At 44.6% G+C, this 16,164-nt stretch overlaps 1 protein-coding gene across 3 annotated transcripts in view; it reads right to left on the bottom strand.

Annotated features, from left to right (window-relative positions):
• The window catches only part of LRP4 (LDL receptor related protein 4), a 2,374,694-nt gene that overhangs the window by 303,297 nt on the left and 2,055,233 nt on the right, over positions 1–16,164 (bottom strand). The window lies entirely within an intron of this gene.

Consider the following 16,164-nt stretch of genomic DNA (forward strand, 5'->3'; position numbering starts at 1 on the left):
GGTCGTTTTGGGCCAGTTTCTAGCTTTTCCAGCCCCTGGTATAAAACTTTCAGCTTGTACCTACTCAGCACAGACTCCACGTGGGCCAGCAGAGTAATCCAGGCTGCAGAGAGCTGAATAAGCGACTTTTCTTGATACTAAGTATATTTTTGTTGCTTTCCACATCTGAATACCTAGCAACTGTATTTCGCCTGCCTTTGTTACATTGAAGCTGTTTTACTGCAATTAACTTAATATTGCACTTGGAATCCTTGTTTGTTACTATTTGACTGTATTTGTAGCAAATTCTTCTGTGTAAGCTGTAGTAGCTGATTCATAGCATTTATAAGTGTTTGCTGTACCTGTTTCTGCCTGTTTTGTGAAAAAAAGAAAAAAGAAAAAATATCTCTTGTTTTTCCTGCTTTACTAGTTTAGTCCAGTTTCAGAGTTGCTGATTCCTGGGCTTTGGTTGTAGTTCCTGTGTACTGTTTCCTTGCCTTATTTGGGGAAGGGAAGCTACCTTGCTTTCCTGCTTTACTAGTTTAGTCCAGTTTCAGAGTTGCTGATTCCTGGGCTTTGGTTGTAGTTCCTGTGTACTGTTTCCTTGCCTTATTTGGGGAAGGGAGGCTACCTTGCTTACCAGTGGGAGTGGGAAGCATTGAGCTGCCTTTGTCCAGTTTTGTGAGGTTTTAGCCAGTAACTAGTAGTTTATTGGTCGTTTTGGGCCAGTTTCTAGCTTTTCCAGCCCCTGGTATAAAACGCTAAGCAGCGTTAGCTGATTTAGAGCGGAGCTGCCACTGTTGCACACTAGGGCAGTGCCGGTTAAGCAGGTTTAAACTATTCGGCTACCTAAAGTCCACTCTTCAAATTTTCCCTTAAAACTACCTTCCTCGAACTATACTACTGATCAAATCAGCGTATCCTATAACTAAAAGATCAACTCTACTTGACTCCAAGTAGACTATTCTCTATCTATTAAACCTAGCACTTGCTCCTACAGTACTTATTACCTTGATACGGCACTCTTGTCATAGATAGTACCCCAAAAGGCAACCCCCATTTCTCGGTCACCCACGTCCCGGAATCTTTTTTTAAAGTTTTTGTCTACCCTTCTAGCATGTCGAGGGATCAGTTGCTAGTGTCCTCTCCTGCTCAGCTGGTGAACCTGGGAATATTGAGGCAATGTTTCAATTGCCTCATGTACACAGACAACCCTTTCCTCCTCCCACAAAACACAAATACATGCGAGAGATGCAACTATACGGCCAAACTGGAGGCTGAGCTCTCTCAACATAGGACTGGCAAGACCAGTCAGGAGGAGAAGGTTACCACACACACTATAGACCCAGTCTCACATAGTACCATTACAACCTCAAATCATACACATAAACACACAAAGACATACTCGAGGCTCTGATCAAAATCTACCAAAACAGCAGAGGCCACCAAAGCAGACACCCAAACAACCACCACCTCAGAACACAACACCGCAACACATAGACCTCACAGTCAGAGTGTCAAACAGTCACAGCCCTTAAGGCCAAACACAATGCCAGACACACTAGTCATTGGTGACTCCATAGTCAGACACACTGATGTCCCGCTCACCAGACTGAGTAAGGAGAAGGTCACAGTAAGCTGCCTGTCGGTGCTAGAATCCGCCACATAATGCAAGCACTCAGGTCTCTCAACAGCAGGTACAAATATGACTCAGTCATTGTCCACGCTGGTGTAAACGACCTGAGACGTACCTCCTTGGACTACATGAAAAGAGACATTGAGGAGCTCTCTGATTATGTAGCCCAGGCAGGTATGACCCTGACCTTGAGCAGTATCCTACCTTCACCAAGAATGATGCCACAATACAGAGATAAGATGATCAGCTTTAACAATTGGCTTAAACACTGGTGTCATTCAAAGGGGATCCAGTATCTGTCTTCCTGGGATGACATGCTGGACAAGCCACGCTGCTTCGCAAGGGACGGCTTGCACCTGTCACCCTGGGATTCGGATATTGGCAAAGGCTCTTGCCACCACCATAGTGCCTTTTTAGGCAAGGCTCAAATTCTAAACCTACCACCCTAGAACACAAAAAGGAAAAAACTAAGGGTAATGCTGCTCAATGCCAGAAGTCTAAATCTCAAAATGCACGCACTCGAGGCCCTTCTCAGTATGGAGAACATCGATGTCTGTGCTGTGACAGAAACCTGGTTCAAGGCTCCTGAGAGCACCCCAGCGCTATCAGGTTTTACCTCATATCATGCGTTCCGGCCCCAAAATCCGGACAATACCAAGAAAGGAGGGGTATCCATATTCATCAAGGACACCCACACCTCAAGACTGGTGGCAATGCACGATGCATCGGAGACCATCCAGGTGCAATTAACCATAGGCAAGACTGCTCTGCAAATTGTAGCATGTTACAGGCCACCCTCACAAACTCAGGAAACTCACATGGCCTTCCTGAAAACACTAGAGGGATAAATGTATCACCAAACACCATCATACTAGGTGACTTCAATTACCCTAATATAGACTGGGAACACTACTCAAGCCCAAACACCCTAGCCCAAAAGTTCCTGGAATTCATAAACTCAAATGCCATGGAACAACTAGTCACCATCCCCACAAGAGGAGATAACATACTTGATCTCATCATCACGAACATGGGAGCACAATGTTCAACACCGAAGTATACCCTCACTGGTGAGATCAGATCACAAACTAATCTCGCTGGAGGTCCTCATCCCACCCCCACCTGAAATAAAAAGACCACAGTAAAGAACTTCTCAAAAGCCGACTTCACACTTCTAAAGACTAGTGTGGTCTCCTTTCAGGCCCCCGAGCCGGCGGAAAACAATACTCAAGCCGCTGAATCACTTACAAACGCCTTCTACCAGCACCTGCAGGACTGCATGGATAAGGCAATCCCAAGCAAAACAAAGACTCTTTGTACCAAAGGCAAGCGTCCAGTCTGGTGGACCCCAGCCATAAACAAACTCTACAACAAAAGGAGGAAGCTACTACAAGACAGAGCAAAATCCTTAAAAGGTAAGACACCCTTGATCACTATAAGTAAAAAACTAAGAGCTCTCATAAAATCATACAAAGCAAATTTCGAGAGAAAAATAGCTAAAGACTCAAAAGACAATCATAAGGCCTTCTTTAGCTATGTTAGAAACCTAGGAGGAAACTCCCAGATATGCTCAGAACTAGTTCAAAATGATGTGAAGATTACTGATCCTACAGACATTGCCAACATACTGGCTGACAGGTTCAGTGCAAACTTCTCCCCTCCCCCAAAAGGAGAGATATCTATACCAAATGAGTCCAGCCCCCCAAACATCTCCAGCGCCCAAGTGAGAACTGCTCTCTCCAAAGCAATAAACACAGCATCCATGGGACCCGATGGTGTCCCCGGCTGTGTGCTCCACGAACTCAATGAGGAATTAAACCCACAGCTAGGACAGCTGTTTAATCAAAGTCTTACCTCTGGATACGCACCCAGGAGTGGCGCACTGCAACGGTGGTCCCACTTCACAAAGGCGGTGCCTCCACAGACCCTGGAAATTACCGCCCATTAGCTTGACAAGCCTTATCTGCAAAGCCATGGAGAGGATCATAATGGACCTCATAAATAAAGACATAGGGAATTTGCAGACTTTGGATCCAACCCAGTTTGGCTTTGTCAAAGGCAGATCATGCCTTTTAAACTTGGTTGACTTTTTCGAAACAGTCACCAAAGCCATTGATGAGGGAAAGGCAGTCCATACAGCCTACCTCGATCTGGCTAAGGCCTTGATACAATACCCCACTCGGGTATCATTGAAAAACTCATCAGCTTAAATGTTAACCCATACATCACAAGATGGGTTGCAAACTGGCTGAGTGACAGAACCCACAGGGTCAGAGTTGCTGGCGCCATGTCAGACTCAAAGCCTGTCACAAGTGGTGTCCCACAGGGCTCAGTCCTGGGCCCACTCTTGTTTGGCATCTACTTTTCCAAGTACAAGCAAACACAGGAGGGTTATGGCTGACAAAGTTTGCAGATGACTGCAAACTGGGCGCCATAGTAGAAAACACATCTGACACAGATATCCTTCAGAAGGGTCTCACAGAAACGGATAACTGGTGCCAGAGCCACGGCCTAAAGTTAAATGCCAAAAATGCATAGTCATACCCTTCGGGAAAAACAAGGTTACCCCTAGCTACCAAATAGGTGGCAATCCACTGAGCACAGAAGAAGTTATCAGGGACCTGGGGACCCAGGTTGATAGTAGTCTGTCATTCGACACCCATGTAGCTAAAGTAGTTAGGAAGTCCTTCTACATTGCCCACCTTATCATGAAGGGATTCTCATCTAGATCAAGGGAGGTCATAGTCTCCCTTTACTCATCACTCATCAGACCAATGATTGAGTACAATGCCCCATTCGGAATGTATCTGACCCGACACTTGCAGCAGCTGGAGAGGCCACAAAGTTCCTCACCAAAAGGATAAAGGGTCTCAAAATCTGTCCTATGCTGCCCGACTGAAAGAACTCCAGCTCTATTCAGTCGCTTACCGCTTGCTCAGAGGTGACCTTTGCCTAACATACAAGGCCATGTCAAACCCAGATTTGATGAATATGCTTCACCTCAAAAATCTAGATCCATCAGAGCCACAAGGGCGGGAGACTTAAACCTCGACACGGCTATTAATAGGACGTGCTGGAGGGATAGATTCATCACCCAAAGACTCCCTATGCTGTGGAACAAAATCCCGGTACATGTGAGGCAGAGCACCTCGCTGGCCTTGTTCAAGAGAAATCTTGACCAATGGATGGGAGATCGCAGATATACCCCAGGAATTACCTCAGTGTCACTGCTCGACAGAGGCACAGCAAAATAATGGGTATAGTTCCCCATACTAAAGGGGTGGCGTAAGCCACAAAACAATGGGCTAGGCTTATAAATGCCCTCGGGCAGATAGCCTAGTATGAACCTATGAACCTATGAACCTATATAAAAAGTGTACACAGCCCTGTTAAAATGCCAGGTTTTCATGATATAAAAAATGAGAACCTAATAAATCATTCCAAAACTTTTCCCACCTTTAATAAGACCTATAACTGGTACAATTCAATTGAAAAACAAATCTGTTAGGGGAAAAAATATAAAAAATAAAACATGTTCAATAAGCCGGTTGCATAAGTGTGCACCCTTAAACTAATATTTTGTTGAAGCACCTTTTATTTAATTACAACACTCAGTCTTCTTGGGTAGAAGTCTATCAGCATGGCACATCTTGACATGGCAATATTTGCTCACTCTTCCTTGCATAAGTGCTCCAAATCTGTTAGACTGTGAGCCCATTTCTTGTGCATAGCCCTCTTCAGGTCACCCAACAGATTTTCTATTGGATTTAGGTCTGGGCTCTGGCTGAGCCATTCCAAAACTTTCATTTTCTTCTGGTGAAGCCAGTCTTTTGTTGCTTTGGATGTATGCTTGGGGTCATTGCTGTGTTGAAAGGTGAATTCTTCTTCATCTTCAGCTTTCTAGCAGATGCCTTAAGGTTTTGGGCCAAAAGTGACTGGTATTTGGAACTGTTCGTAATTCTCTCCACCTTGACTAAAGCCCCAGTTCCAGCTGAAGAAAAGCAACCCCAAAGCAGGATACTGCCACCACCATGCTTCACAGTGGGGATTGTATTCTTTTGGTGATGCGAAGTGTTGTTTTTGTGCCAAATATACCTTTTGGAACTGTGGTCAAAACGTTCAACCTTGATCTCATCAGGCCAGAACACATTTTCACACGTTTTTGGGACACCTGATGTACTGTTTTGCAAATTTTAGCTGGGCCTGGATGTTTTTCTGTGTAGGAAAAGGCTTCCGGTCTTGCAACCCTACCCCATAATCCAGACATATGGAGAAGACGTGAGATTGTTGCCACATGTAGTACACAAGCAGTACTTGCCAGAAATTCCTGCAGCTACTTCAGTGTTGCTGTAAGTCTCTTGGTGGCCTCCCTGACCAGTTTTTGTCTTGTCTTTTCATCAATTTTGGAGGGACGTCCAGTTTCTTGCAACATCACTGTTGTCCTATATATTCTCCACTTTTTGATGACTGTCTTCACCATGTTCCATGGTTTATCCAATGCTGTTGAAATTTTTTTGCACTCTTCTCCTGACTGATACCTTTCAACAATGAGATCCCTTCGATGCTTTGTAAGCTCTCTGCAAACCATGGCTTTTGCTGTAGCAGGCAACTGAGTAAATGTCAGGAAAATCCTACTAAGACATCTGAACATTATTTGGGGTTAATCAGAGTCTCTAATTAATGGCAGCTGTGTACCCAAGAAGACTGAATGCTGTAATTAAATCAAAAGGTGCTTCAATAAAGTATTAGTTTAAGGGTGGGCACACTTGTGCAACCAGCTTACTGTACTCTTTTTATTTTTTATATTATTTCTCCTACCAAATTTGTTTTTCAATTGAATTGTACAGGTTACATTAAAGGTGGGAAAAGTTTTGAAATGATTCATTGTGGTCTAATTTTTTTATATCACACAAACCTGGCATTTTAACAGGGGTGTGTAAACTTTTTATATCCACTGTAGCCCAAGAAAAAAAAAGTTATGCACCCACCATAAAGTACAGTTTTGTACCTTCCATAAATGTAGATGTTCGAGTGTATTCACTGTTGCAGTCATTACTCTTGGGTTATCCTGCTGGCAGGCTACCCGCAGTCGGCCAGAATTCTAAAGTCTAGGTCCGGCGTGGGTTGCTGTTGCCTCTTCCTTGATGTCAGTGCGCCAGGGGTATAAAAAGATGCAGCCGACGCCATTTTCTTTGTTTTTTCTTGCCCCAGATGTCAGGTGCCCCAAACAGGTAGGCTGAAATATATACCAATAAGAAATGCATGCACAAAAATAACATTTCCTTCATCTACAAGCAAATATACCAAAAAGGTAGTATAAGATAGAGAAGTGCAGATAAGTCCCAGCAAAGAGAAGGGGGATGGTGGGTGAATAACCTGGACCGCAACAGTGAATACACTCGAACATCTACATTTATGGTAGGTACACAACTGTACTATGTTCATCGTGTTTCACTGTTGCAGTCATTACTCTTGGGTAGAATCCCAAAGGTGAGGATGGGTGGCTGGGCTAAATAGGATTAGGAGAGGCTATGAGGCCCTGCAGAACTGCAGTGGCGAAGCCTGGTCTGGACTTAAGAGTAGAGAGGCAAGTGGTAGTGCTTTGTAAAGATGTGCACTGAACTCCAAGTTGCAGCCTCTAAGATTTCTTTGGTTGGTACTCGTCTAAGGAAGGCTGCTGAAGTGGCTGCTGCTCTGGTGGAATGAGGCCTAATGCCCATAGGCACTGATTTGCCATGTTGAGAATTGAGAATAGCAGAAACGGATGCAATGGCCTATCCATTTTGAAACCGTCTGTTTTGAGATAGCATTTCCTTGTGATCCTGCAGCATATGACACTAAAAGTTGCTCAGTCTTTCTGAAAGCTTTAGTTCTGTCCAAATAGAAGTGCAACTGCCTGTGTATGTCCAAAGAGTGCAGAATATTCTCACCTTTGTTCTGTGGATTTGGGTAAAAGGTAGGCAAGTGAATGCTTTGACTGAGGGCCACACTGGACATCACCTTAGGCATAAATGTAGGGTTTATCCTCAGAGAAACCCTGCTGGATGAAAAATGATGAAAGGTTCCACAGCCATGAGTGCTTGTAACTCCAAGACTTGTCTTGCAGAGGTTATGGCTAGGAGCGGAGCTGTTTTCCAGGATAAGAATTTAATATCCGCTGTTGATGCTGGCTCGAAAGGAGGCAGTGTGAGTTTTTCCAAAACATAATGGAGGCCCCAGGCCAGAATTGGTGCTCTCCTTAGAGGCTTAATATTTTTGGCCCCTCTGAGGTACTGCCTTATTAAAGGATGAGAAAAGATAGGTGGTTCCGTATTGTAATGTGCAGAAATGGCAGAGGCATGAATCTTAATTGATGAGAAAGAAAGGCCTTTGTTCAGCATCTCAGTTAGGTATTGTAAAATCTGAGGAATATTTGGTACAGACGTATCAATGCCCTGTTCCTGGTTCCAAGCACAGAATCTCTTCCATTTTTCTGCATAAGATTTTCTGGTACTGGGCCTCCTGGCCTCCAAGATAACATCCATAACAGCTTTTGAAAGAGGAGTTTTCTGAATGGCTACATTATCCGCCATGCTGCCAGATTTAAGGTCCTGAGTTGGCTGTGCAGGATCTGATTGTTTTGTTGGGTCAGCAAGTGAGAAGTTTGAGGCAATATCCATGCTGGACGTTGAGACAAGCTCTTTAGGATTGGGTACCAGTGCTGGCGTGGCAAGTCTGGTGCAATCAGAATCATTTTTGGCTTCTCTTGTCTGACCTTTAGGAGTACTCTGGGAAGGGAGGCAGAGGGAGAAAAGCATATACTGTTAGATTTTTCCAGCTGAATGATAGGGCGTCCACTTTCCATGCTTGCTTGTGGTAAATCCTTGTGCAAAATCTCTGCAATTGACAGTTGTGAGGGGAGGCAAATAGATCTATGTCTGGGCATCCCCATTTCCTTATTATCATCCTGAAGACTTGTGGATCCAGTTTCCATTCGTGGGGATCCATGACGTTTCTGCTTAGTTCTTCTGCCAGAGTATTTGTTTTTCCTGGCAGGAATTGTGCTTGCAGGTGAACTTGAAAAGCCAATGCTGTGTCCCATAAGGTCATTGCTTGTCTGCAGAGGGGGTAGGAATGAGTACCTCCCTGCTTGTTTATGTACCACATGACTGTAGTGTTGTCTGTCTTTACCAGTAATTGTCCTGGATGAAGCAGGTCCTTGAAAGCTGTCAGGGCATTTTGAACAGCTAGCATCTCTTTTTGATTGATGTGAAGATGCAGCTGGTTTGCAGGCCATGTGCCCTGAATACATTTTCCTGCCATATGGGCCCCCCAGGCATAATCTGATGCATCCGTTATCAGTGTCTGTCTGGCTGTGGGTAAACTGAATGGCAGACCCTTGTTGTGGTGACAGGCTTCTGCCCACCATTGAAACTCCTGTTGTAGGCAGGGAATGAGTGCAATTACTGTCTCCAGGCTGTGGCAATGCTGAGTCCAAATACTTTTCAGATACCATTGTAGTTTCCTCATATGCAGTCTGGCATATGGAATTAGTAGAATGCAAGATGCCATGAAACCCAAGGCCTGCAGGATTTTCCTTGCAGATAAGTGGGTTTTTGTTGCCAATTTCTTGAAGTAAGTAGTCAGTTGTTTTTCCTTGTCTGGCATGAGATAAGCCATCTGGGCAGTTGTACTTAAGCTTGCACCCAGGAATATTATCTCTTGAGAGGGCACTAGTTTTGATTTCTTTTCATTTACTTACCCTAGGCCAATTAGCAATCTTTTTACAAATGCCAGATGCTTTAGAAGAGTGTCTTTGTTCTCTGCTTGAATTAGGCAGTCGTCCAAGTAGGGCTATATTTGAATTCCTTTTTGTCTGCAAAATGCAATTACTGGTGCCAGGCATTTTGTAAAGACCCTGGGCGCAGTGGATAAGCCAAAGGGCAGTGCAGAGAATTGGTAATGCATTGAGCCAGGTATGAATCTGAGGTATCTTCTGCAAGATTGTCTGATTGGGACATGCAGGTATGCCTCTTTTAGGTCCAAAGTTACGAGCTAAGCCCTCTTGCCCAGCACGGGCAGTAGCTGCTAAAGAGTCAACATCTTGAATTTTGGAACTTCCAGAAACATATTTAGTATAGACAGGTCCAGTATTGGTCTCCAGGTTTTGTCCCTCCTGGGTACTAGAAAAAGTCTGGAGTAAAATCCTTGCCCCTGCTCTTGTTGTGGTACTTGCTGAATGGCCCTTATGTCCATAAGGGCTGTAATTTGTTTCTGTGCCTCTGCCCATTGATTGTGTGGCAGGTCTGGCATGCCCTTTGACCTTGGTAGGGTGTGAAAATGGAACTTGTAGCCTTGGGACACTATGTTCAGAACCCATTTGTCTTGGGTAACCATTTGCCAATCTGATGAAAAAAGTGCTAGTTTTCCCCCTAAGAGGGCTGTCAAAAGAAAACTGCTTGGAACTGGTAGAGGAAAGTCATTGGGATGGTTTCCTGTAAGGCTGTGATTTGTCTTCTCTGCTTTTGGAGGTAGGAGCACCCCACTGTTTAGGCATGTATGAGCCTTGGGGTTGAGATCTGCCTCTGGGATGTCTGTATCTGCCTCTTTGTGGTCTGTCTGAGACTGGAAAGGACCAATTTTTAGAATGCCAGTTCCTGCTAAACCTGGGTAGATGCACCTGTAAGAAATCCTTGACTGTCTGCATAGATTTTGCTTTATCCTTCATTTTTTTCTACACCTCTTCTGCTTTAGTACCAAATAATGCATCATGATGCACTTGTAAGAAATCCTTGACTGTGCATAGATTTTGCTTTATCCTCCATTTTTTTTCTACACCTCTTCTGCTTTAGTACCAAACAATGCATCATGCTGCAATGGTGCATCTAATAAATTTTGCTTTAACATGATCAGGAAGATTCTGTTCCTTTAACCAAGCATGCCTTCTAATAACAGAACCAGTAACAGCGGCCCTGCACGAGGCCTCCAGTGAATCATAACCACATTGCAAAGTATGCTTTCCCACTTGTTCAGTTGCATGCAATAAATCCTGCAATTCCTTGTTCTCTGAACATTCAGTATTTGTCAACATTTTCTGTTTAAGAAGTGACATTAAATATTGCTGATATTTAAGCATATGAAATTGACAATTTAAAGCCCTTACAGCCAGGGTGGCAGAAGTGTAAACTTTTTTCCCCCATCTGTCTAGAGCCCTAGAATCCCTATCAGAGGGGACAGGGTTTTTTGCAGTGGAAGCTTTAACCCCCTTGGGACCCTGAGATATAGTTTCTGGGTCAGCAGCGGGGTTTTTATATAGGAATTTATGAGAATCCGGGACCCTGTAGTATCTGTCTGGCTTAGCAGGTACAGGGGGTAAAGAGTCAGGGGACAGTCCGGACTCTGAAAATACATCATCTACAATGTTTAGAACAGGTGGAATAGCAAGGGGTCTGTGCTGAGGAAGAAGCAGGAAGTCTCTGAGCCTTTTCTTAGACTAAGAATAATCTTGGCTCTCCCAGTGGAAATGTTCCCTCAGAGTATGCAGTGTTTCCCCAAAAGAATAGTCCTCAGGAGGAGAGGCTGAAGGAATGGATTCTTCAGCATCAGAATCCTCATAGGGAAGCATGGAGTAATCCTGTTCAGAAGAGGAATCAGAGGAAATAGATACCTGATCATAAGAATCATACTGTCTCTTGCCTAGGTCTCTTATCAGGAGGGGGATGGGAGCCCCTGATCAAAGTAATTAGGTCTTCGGCCATTTTCAGCATCTGTTTTTTAGGCATGGAAGTCTGAGTGAGAGAATGCTGTACTTGTTTCTTTGTCTTTAGAGCTGCTTTAGTCTTTGAAGCTGAAGATGGCTTAACATATAGATGTGTAGGTCTGAAAACACCCTCAAAAGCCGATGCCTGCTCAGTGGCTCCGGACCCATCTGAGGGATTGATTTCTGAGTGTCCAATACCTTGAGTTTCCAGAGGCCCAGTCGGCTCCACGTGGGAGTTGGTAGTGGCCTGTGGCTCTGAGGTAGCGGGTGCCAGGGGCTGCGAAAGTGCCTCACTGAGAACCAGCGAACTGGCGACTGGCCTAGAAGAGGCTTCATCGTCGGTTTTGGACCTCGGATGCCTATCCTTGTCCTTGCATTTTTTGTAAACTCTGGTTGTCGGCTGTTCCACCGGCATTATACAATTAAATCTTTGGCCAAAGTAATGAAATGCAAAATCGAACCGACGCTTGATAGTGAGTTGGTTGAACCTAGCACAAAACCGACAGCTAGCAATGTTGTGATCAGGGCCTCGGCAAGGAATACAGTAAGAGTGAAAATCCTTATGAGGTATTTGCTTCCCACAAGAAATACAATTGTTAACTTTTTCTGACATTGGTCTGGAGCAAGAAAAAAAGTTTCCCCAACGGGGTACTTAGCTTTAATGAAGACTTCGGTTCTGAATTTCAGATTTGAAAATCTCAGGAGTCAGCCGACCAGCACTTGCGAGCTGCTTTTGCTTCGGGCACCGTGCGGCAAGAAAGACAGAAGAAAATGGCGGTGGCTGCATCTTTTATACCCCTGGCGCACTGATGTCAGGGAAGAGGTGACAGCAACCGATGTTTGTAGCATCCACTGCAGAACTCTCACATGGTATCTCACCAGAGGAAATAGAGTAATGGCTGCTGTCATCGAACCCAGAGGTTGTAACACTTTCCTCACTGAAATTTTTGAACTGCAAATTATCTTCCTTGTTTGGTTTCTGATGTTAAGAAGACAAGGATAGGGAATGGAGGCAACCACAGATGATGTGTTGAAGAATACTCCAATGAACTCCAGTCTTTGGGTGGGTCGCAGTTGAGACTTTGTATGATTTATTGTGATTCCCAGCATCAAACAAGTCTGTAATACTTGATCTGTCACTTGCACCAACTGATGCCTAGTTGGGATGGTGATGAGCCAGTCATCCAGATAAGGAAACACACAGATTCCTTGCAGTCTCAAGCTACTACCGCCATACATTTGGTAAACAATCTGGGGGCTGCAGTGAGTCCAAAGGGCAGAGCTCTGAACTGGAAATGACTGGATCCTGCTCAGAAGCAAAGGTGTCTCCTGGATTGTGTGTTCATTTTTGTGATAGTACATATTCTGGAGGTCTACCAAGCACATCCAATCATCCTTGCCCTAAAATGTTAGAATTGACTGCACCGTGACCATCCAGAACTTTGTATGCTTGACTGAATTGTTTAACATGCTGAGATCCAAAATTGGTCTCCAATCCCCTGTTTTCTTTGGAACTAAAAAGAACCTTGAGTAAGTCCTGGATCCTTTCTGGTCTGCTGGGATCTCTTAGATAGCTCTTTGTTCTAGCAATTGTAAGACCCGTTGAGTTGCTGGCTCCCTTTGCCTGTGTGGAACGTCTGGAAGCTCGTTTGTCATTGGAGGGGGAAGGGAAATGGTATGGAATAACCTCTGGCAATAATTCTCTGCACCAATGTATCATTTGTTAAACCTAGCCAGGCTGACTGGTGTAGATAAAAATGTCCACCAAATGCCTCCAGAGGATGAAGATTGGGACTCCATTCAGGAACGTTAACAGGGTCTGTCAAAGAAGGTTTCTCTGGACCCATTATTTTGCGGGCCTCCTCTGCCTCGTGGGTGTCTTCTATTATTATCCCCCACCCACCTCTGGGAGAACCGGTCCCATGTGTGTCAGGGAATGGACCTTGCAACTTCCTGAACATCTTTTTATGACCCCACTTGCTGACTCCTTGAAAAGGATTGTTGGGGGGGTCTAAAAACATACTCCAATGGTGTCTTCTTATCCTTCTCACACCTGGAAAGTGTTTCGTTCACTGTAGGGCCAAAAAGTGATGATCTGTCAAATGGCGTGTTGACAAACAAAGACTTAAAAGGTTCCACAAAGTCACATAAGTGCATACAGGCTTGTCTCCTCATGGCCAAGCCTGAAACCACCACCCATGCGGCACCTTCTGCAGAATTGGATGACAGCCACATGGAAGAATTAACCACAGACTGTATGGTATACAACTGAGAAGCAACTGAAGCTTGCACCTCCTTGGTCGCAACCTTTGCCAATGAGCTGGAAAGTTCCTTGATTAAGTCCCTTTGCAGTCTAATACAGTGAGCAAGATAATTCAGTGATTAGACATCAGAAGTCGATGAAACATAAACTCACTTCCCCAGTCTGTCCGTCAACCTAGACTCCCTGTTAGGAGGCTGGACAGTTGAACTCTCCTCTGCGAGTTCTTTCTTTGTAGCTACTGCCACAACCATGGCATCAACCAGTACACCCTTACTCCAATACTGCCTTTCTACTGGGGGTGCCATAATCCTATTAGGTCTCTTTGGAACTGGCTTGACCGAATCTGGCTCCTTCCATGCCTTCTGACAAATCAAATCCACTAATTCATCAGCGACCCAGGAGGAAGATAAGTCAGTGCCAAAAGCCTCCACGTATACCGATTCCTCAGAGGAAGGGGTGTGGGCATACCAACCACCCTTCTGTTTCAGGAGTTCAAGGATGCCTCCAAAGGAGACGCCTTTAGGTGGTGGGTTGGGGGACCCTTCCCACTCTTTGAAATCAGTATCTGTGGTAACAGAATTTTCCTGTGAGTCAAGGTGTTTCCCCTTACACCTTCTCTTCCGAAGGACTTCGGTGGGATGATCCAGACAAATATTGGAAGAGCTGGGGATCCCAGATTAGGTAGACTGAAGGCCCTGGGCTGGCTGCACCCACGGTGTGGAATGATGCAGATCACACAACAGAATGAAATGGGTAGCTCCGGGATGGGTCCGAGGGGGGAGGACCAGTTAGCTCTGAAGGTTTAGAGAAGACCTTCTGAACCACCTTGAAAGCTGACCTCCCTGAAGAGCAGGAAACCAACGGTGCAGATGACAAGTGTCTTGGGCCCATTCATCCCCCGACTCCCAGAGGACGACCACCTGAGTTGGAAGCCTAAGCAGAGCTGTCCAGCACCAAGGCTCCAAGAGGGAGGGAAGGCTTTGAAAACATTGGAGTCAATCCCACCCCCCTGGATCCGATGTGGAGGCTTCAACTCCGGGAGCTCTCCAGATTTGAACACGTCAGAGTGGAGAAGCTCAAGGTCATAGAGGTGAGTCTCCTCAGATCCAACCCAGACAGCCCCAAGATACTCAGACCTGACAACTCAAAGCGAGGAGTCAGTCAGAGGAGGAGTGGAATACGTCCTAGATCCGATGGGGTCAGAATTATCAAGGTACTCTTCTAGATCTGCTCGGTGACAAGCTCCAACACCATTCTTACCACATCTGGGTCGAATGTGAGGACACAATAGAAGCAGGCCTGGAATGCCTCTCCAAAAAAGGAGAAGGGAGCCGAGATAGAACAGAGTCTATAGAAGGAGCAGAGTCTATAGAAGGAGAATAAGTATGCAGAGGCAAGGGTTTCGGATCCTAAGACTTCGAATCTGAATCTACTTTTTTTTTTTTCGCTCCGAAGAATAAGAGGGCTTATTCAGATCAGACACCTTTGAAACAGCAGGAGAGGCCGGATCCAATTTTGACAATTTCTTTGTTGTTTCCGAGGAGGCTGGAATCTTGGCCAACCTAGGCCTTTTCCCATGTTTATGAGAAAAAGAGGGCAGCAAGCCTTTCAAAATCAACTTAATTTTTCTTTCATTAATTGCTCTGGGATTAAAAGCTCCACAAATGTCACAATCTTGGTCCAAGTACTCAGGACATAGACAACTTAGACAAAGAGAATGCCTGCCCACAACAGGTACACTTACTGAACCCTTCTCAGAAATAAAGGCAAGGGAAGAAAAGGAGAAATCCTAGAAAGAATTAGGTAGGGGAAAAGATAAGGAAAGTCTTATTTTTTTGTTTTAAGACAGCGGCAAAAAAAGGAGACACAAGGATCAAGGAGATATTCAGAAGAAAAAAGGAAGGTAGTATATACAAAAGATATGATAAATATCACCTAAAATACAGCAATGCTTGACAGCTCTTCATTAACCATGTCTGGTTGTGAAAGTGGCAAATGAGATCTGAGGTGACAGAATGACAGTGTACTGTGGGTAGGGGAGAACTAGAACATTTCCACGAGCTGTAGTAATGGCCAAGCCAGATCCGATCCAGAACCCATTTGTGAGGATGAATGTAAACTGACAACATCAGCTCTACATTTTTGATCGTCTACCTAAACTGGCAAACACAGCTGCTACACCATCTGATACCCTACTTCTTTGCAACTTAGAAGTAAACAGACTAACAAGCCCAATAGTATAGACACCCTCTCACCCAACATCACTCCTGTCTAAACCAATACTTCCCTACAACATTTGCAGACGTCCTGATTATCAGGAGTATATTGAGACAATGCAAGAATTGTTTTATGCTTTTGATGATCACCTATTACTTAAACAATGTAATGCTGTGTGAGAAATGTACTTGTATAAAGCCCTTGGAGGTTACAAATATACACACACGCAACCAAGACATCAGGAATGTCAGCAGTACAGTAAACCACACAACTCAACTCACTATGGCACTCAAACACATAGTCCATTATATGATGAGGTTCTTGAGACCA

The sequence above is a fragment of the Protopterus annectens genome, chromosome 9.part0, assembly GCF_019279795.1.
Source record: "Protopterus annectens isolate FY-2018-M chromosome 9.part0, PAN1.0, whole genome shotgun sequence".
Lineage (NCBI taxonomy): Eukaryota > Metazoa > Chordata > Ceratodontiformes > Protopteridae > Protopterus > Protopterus annectens.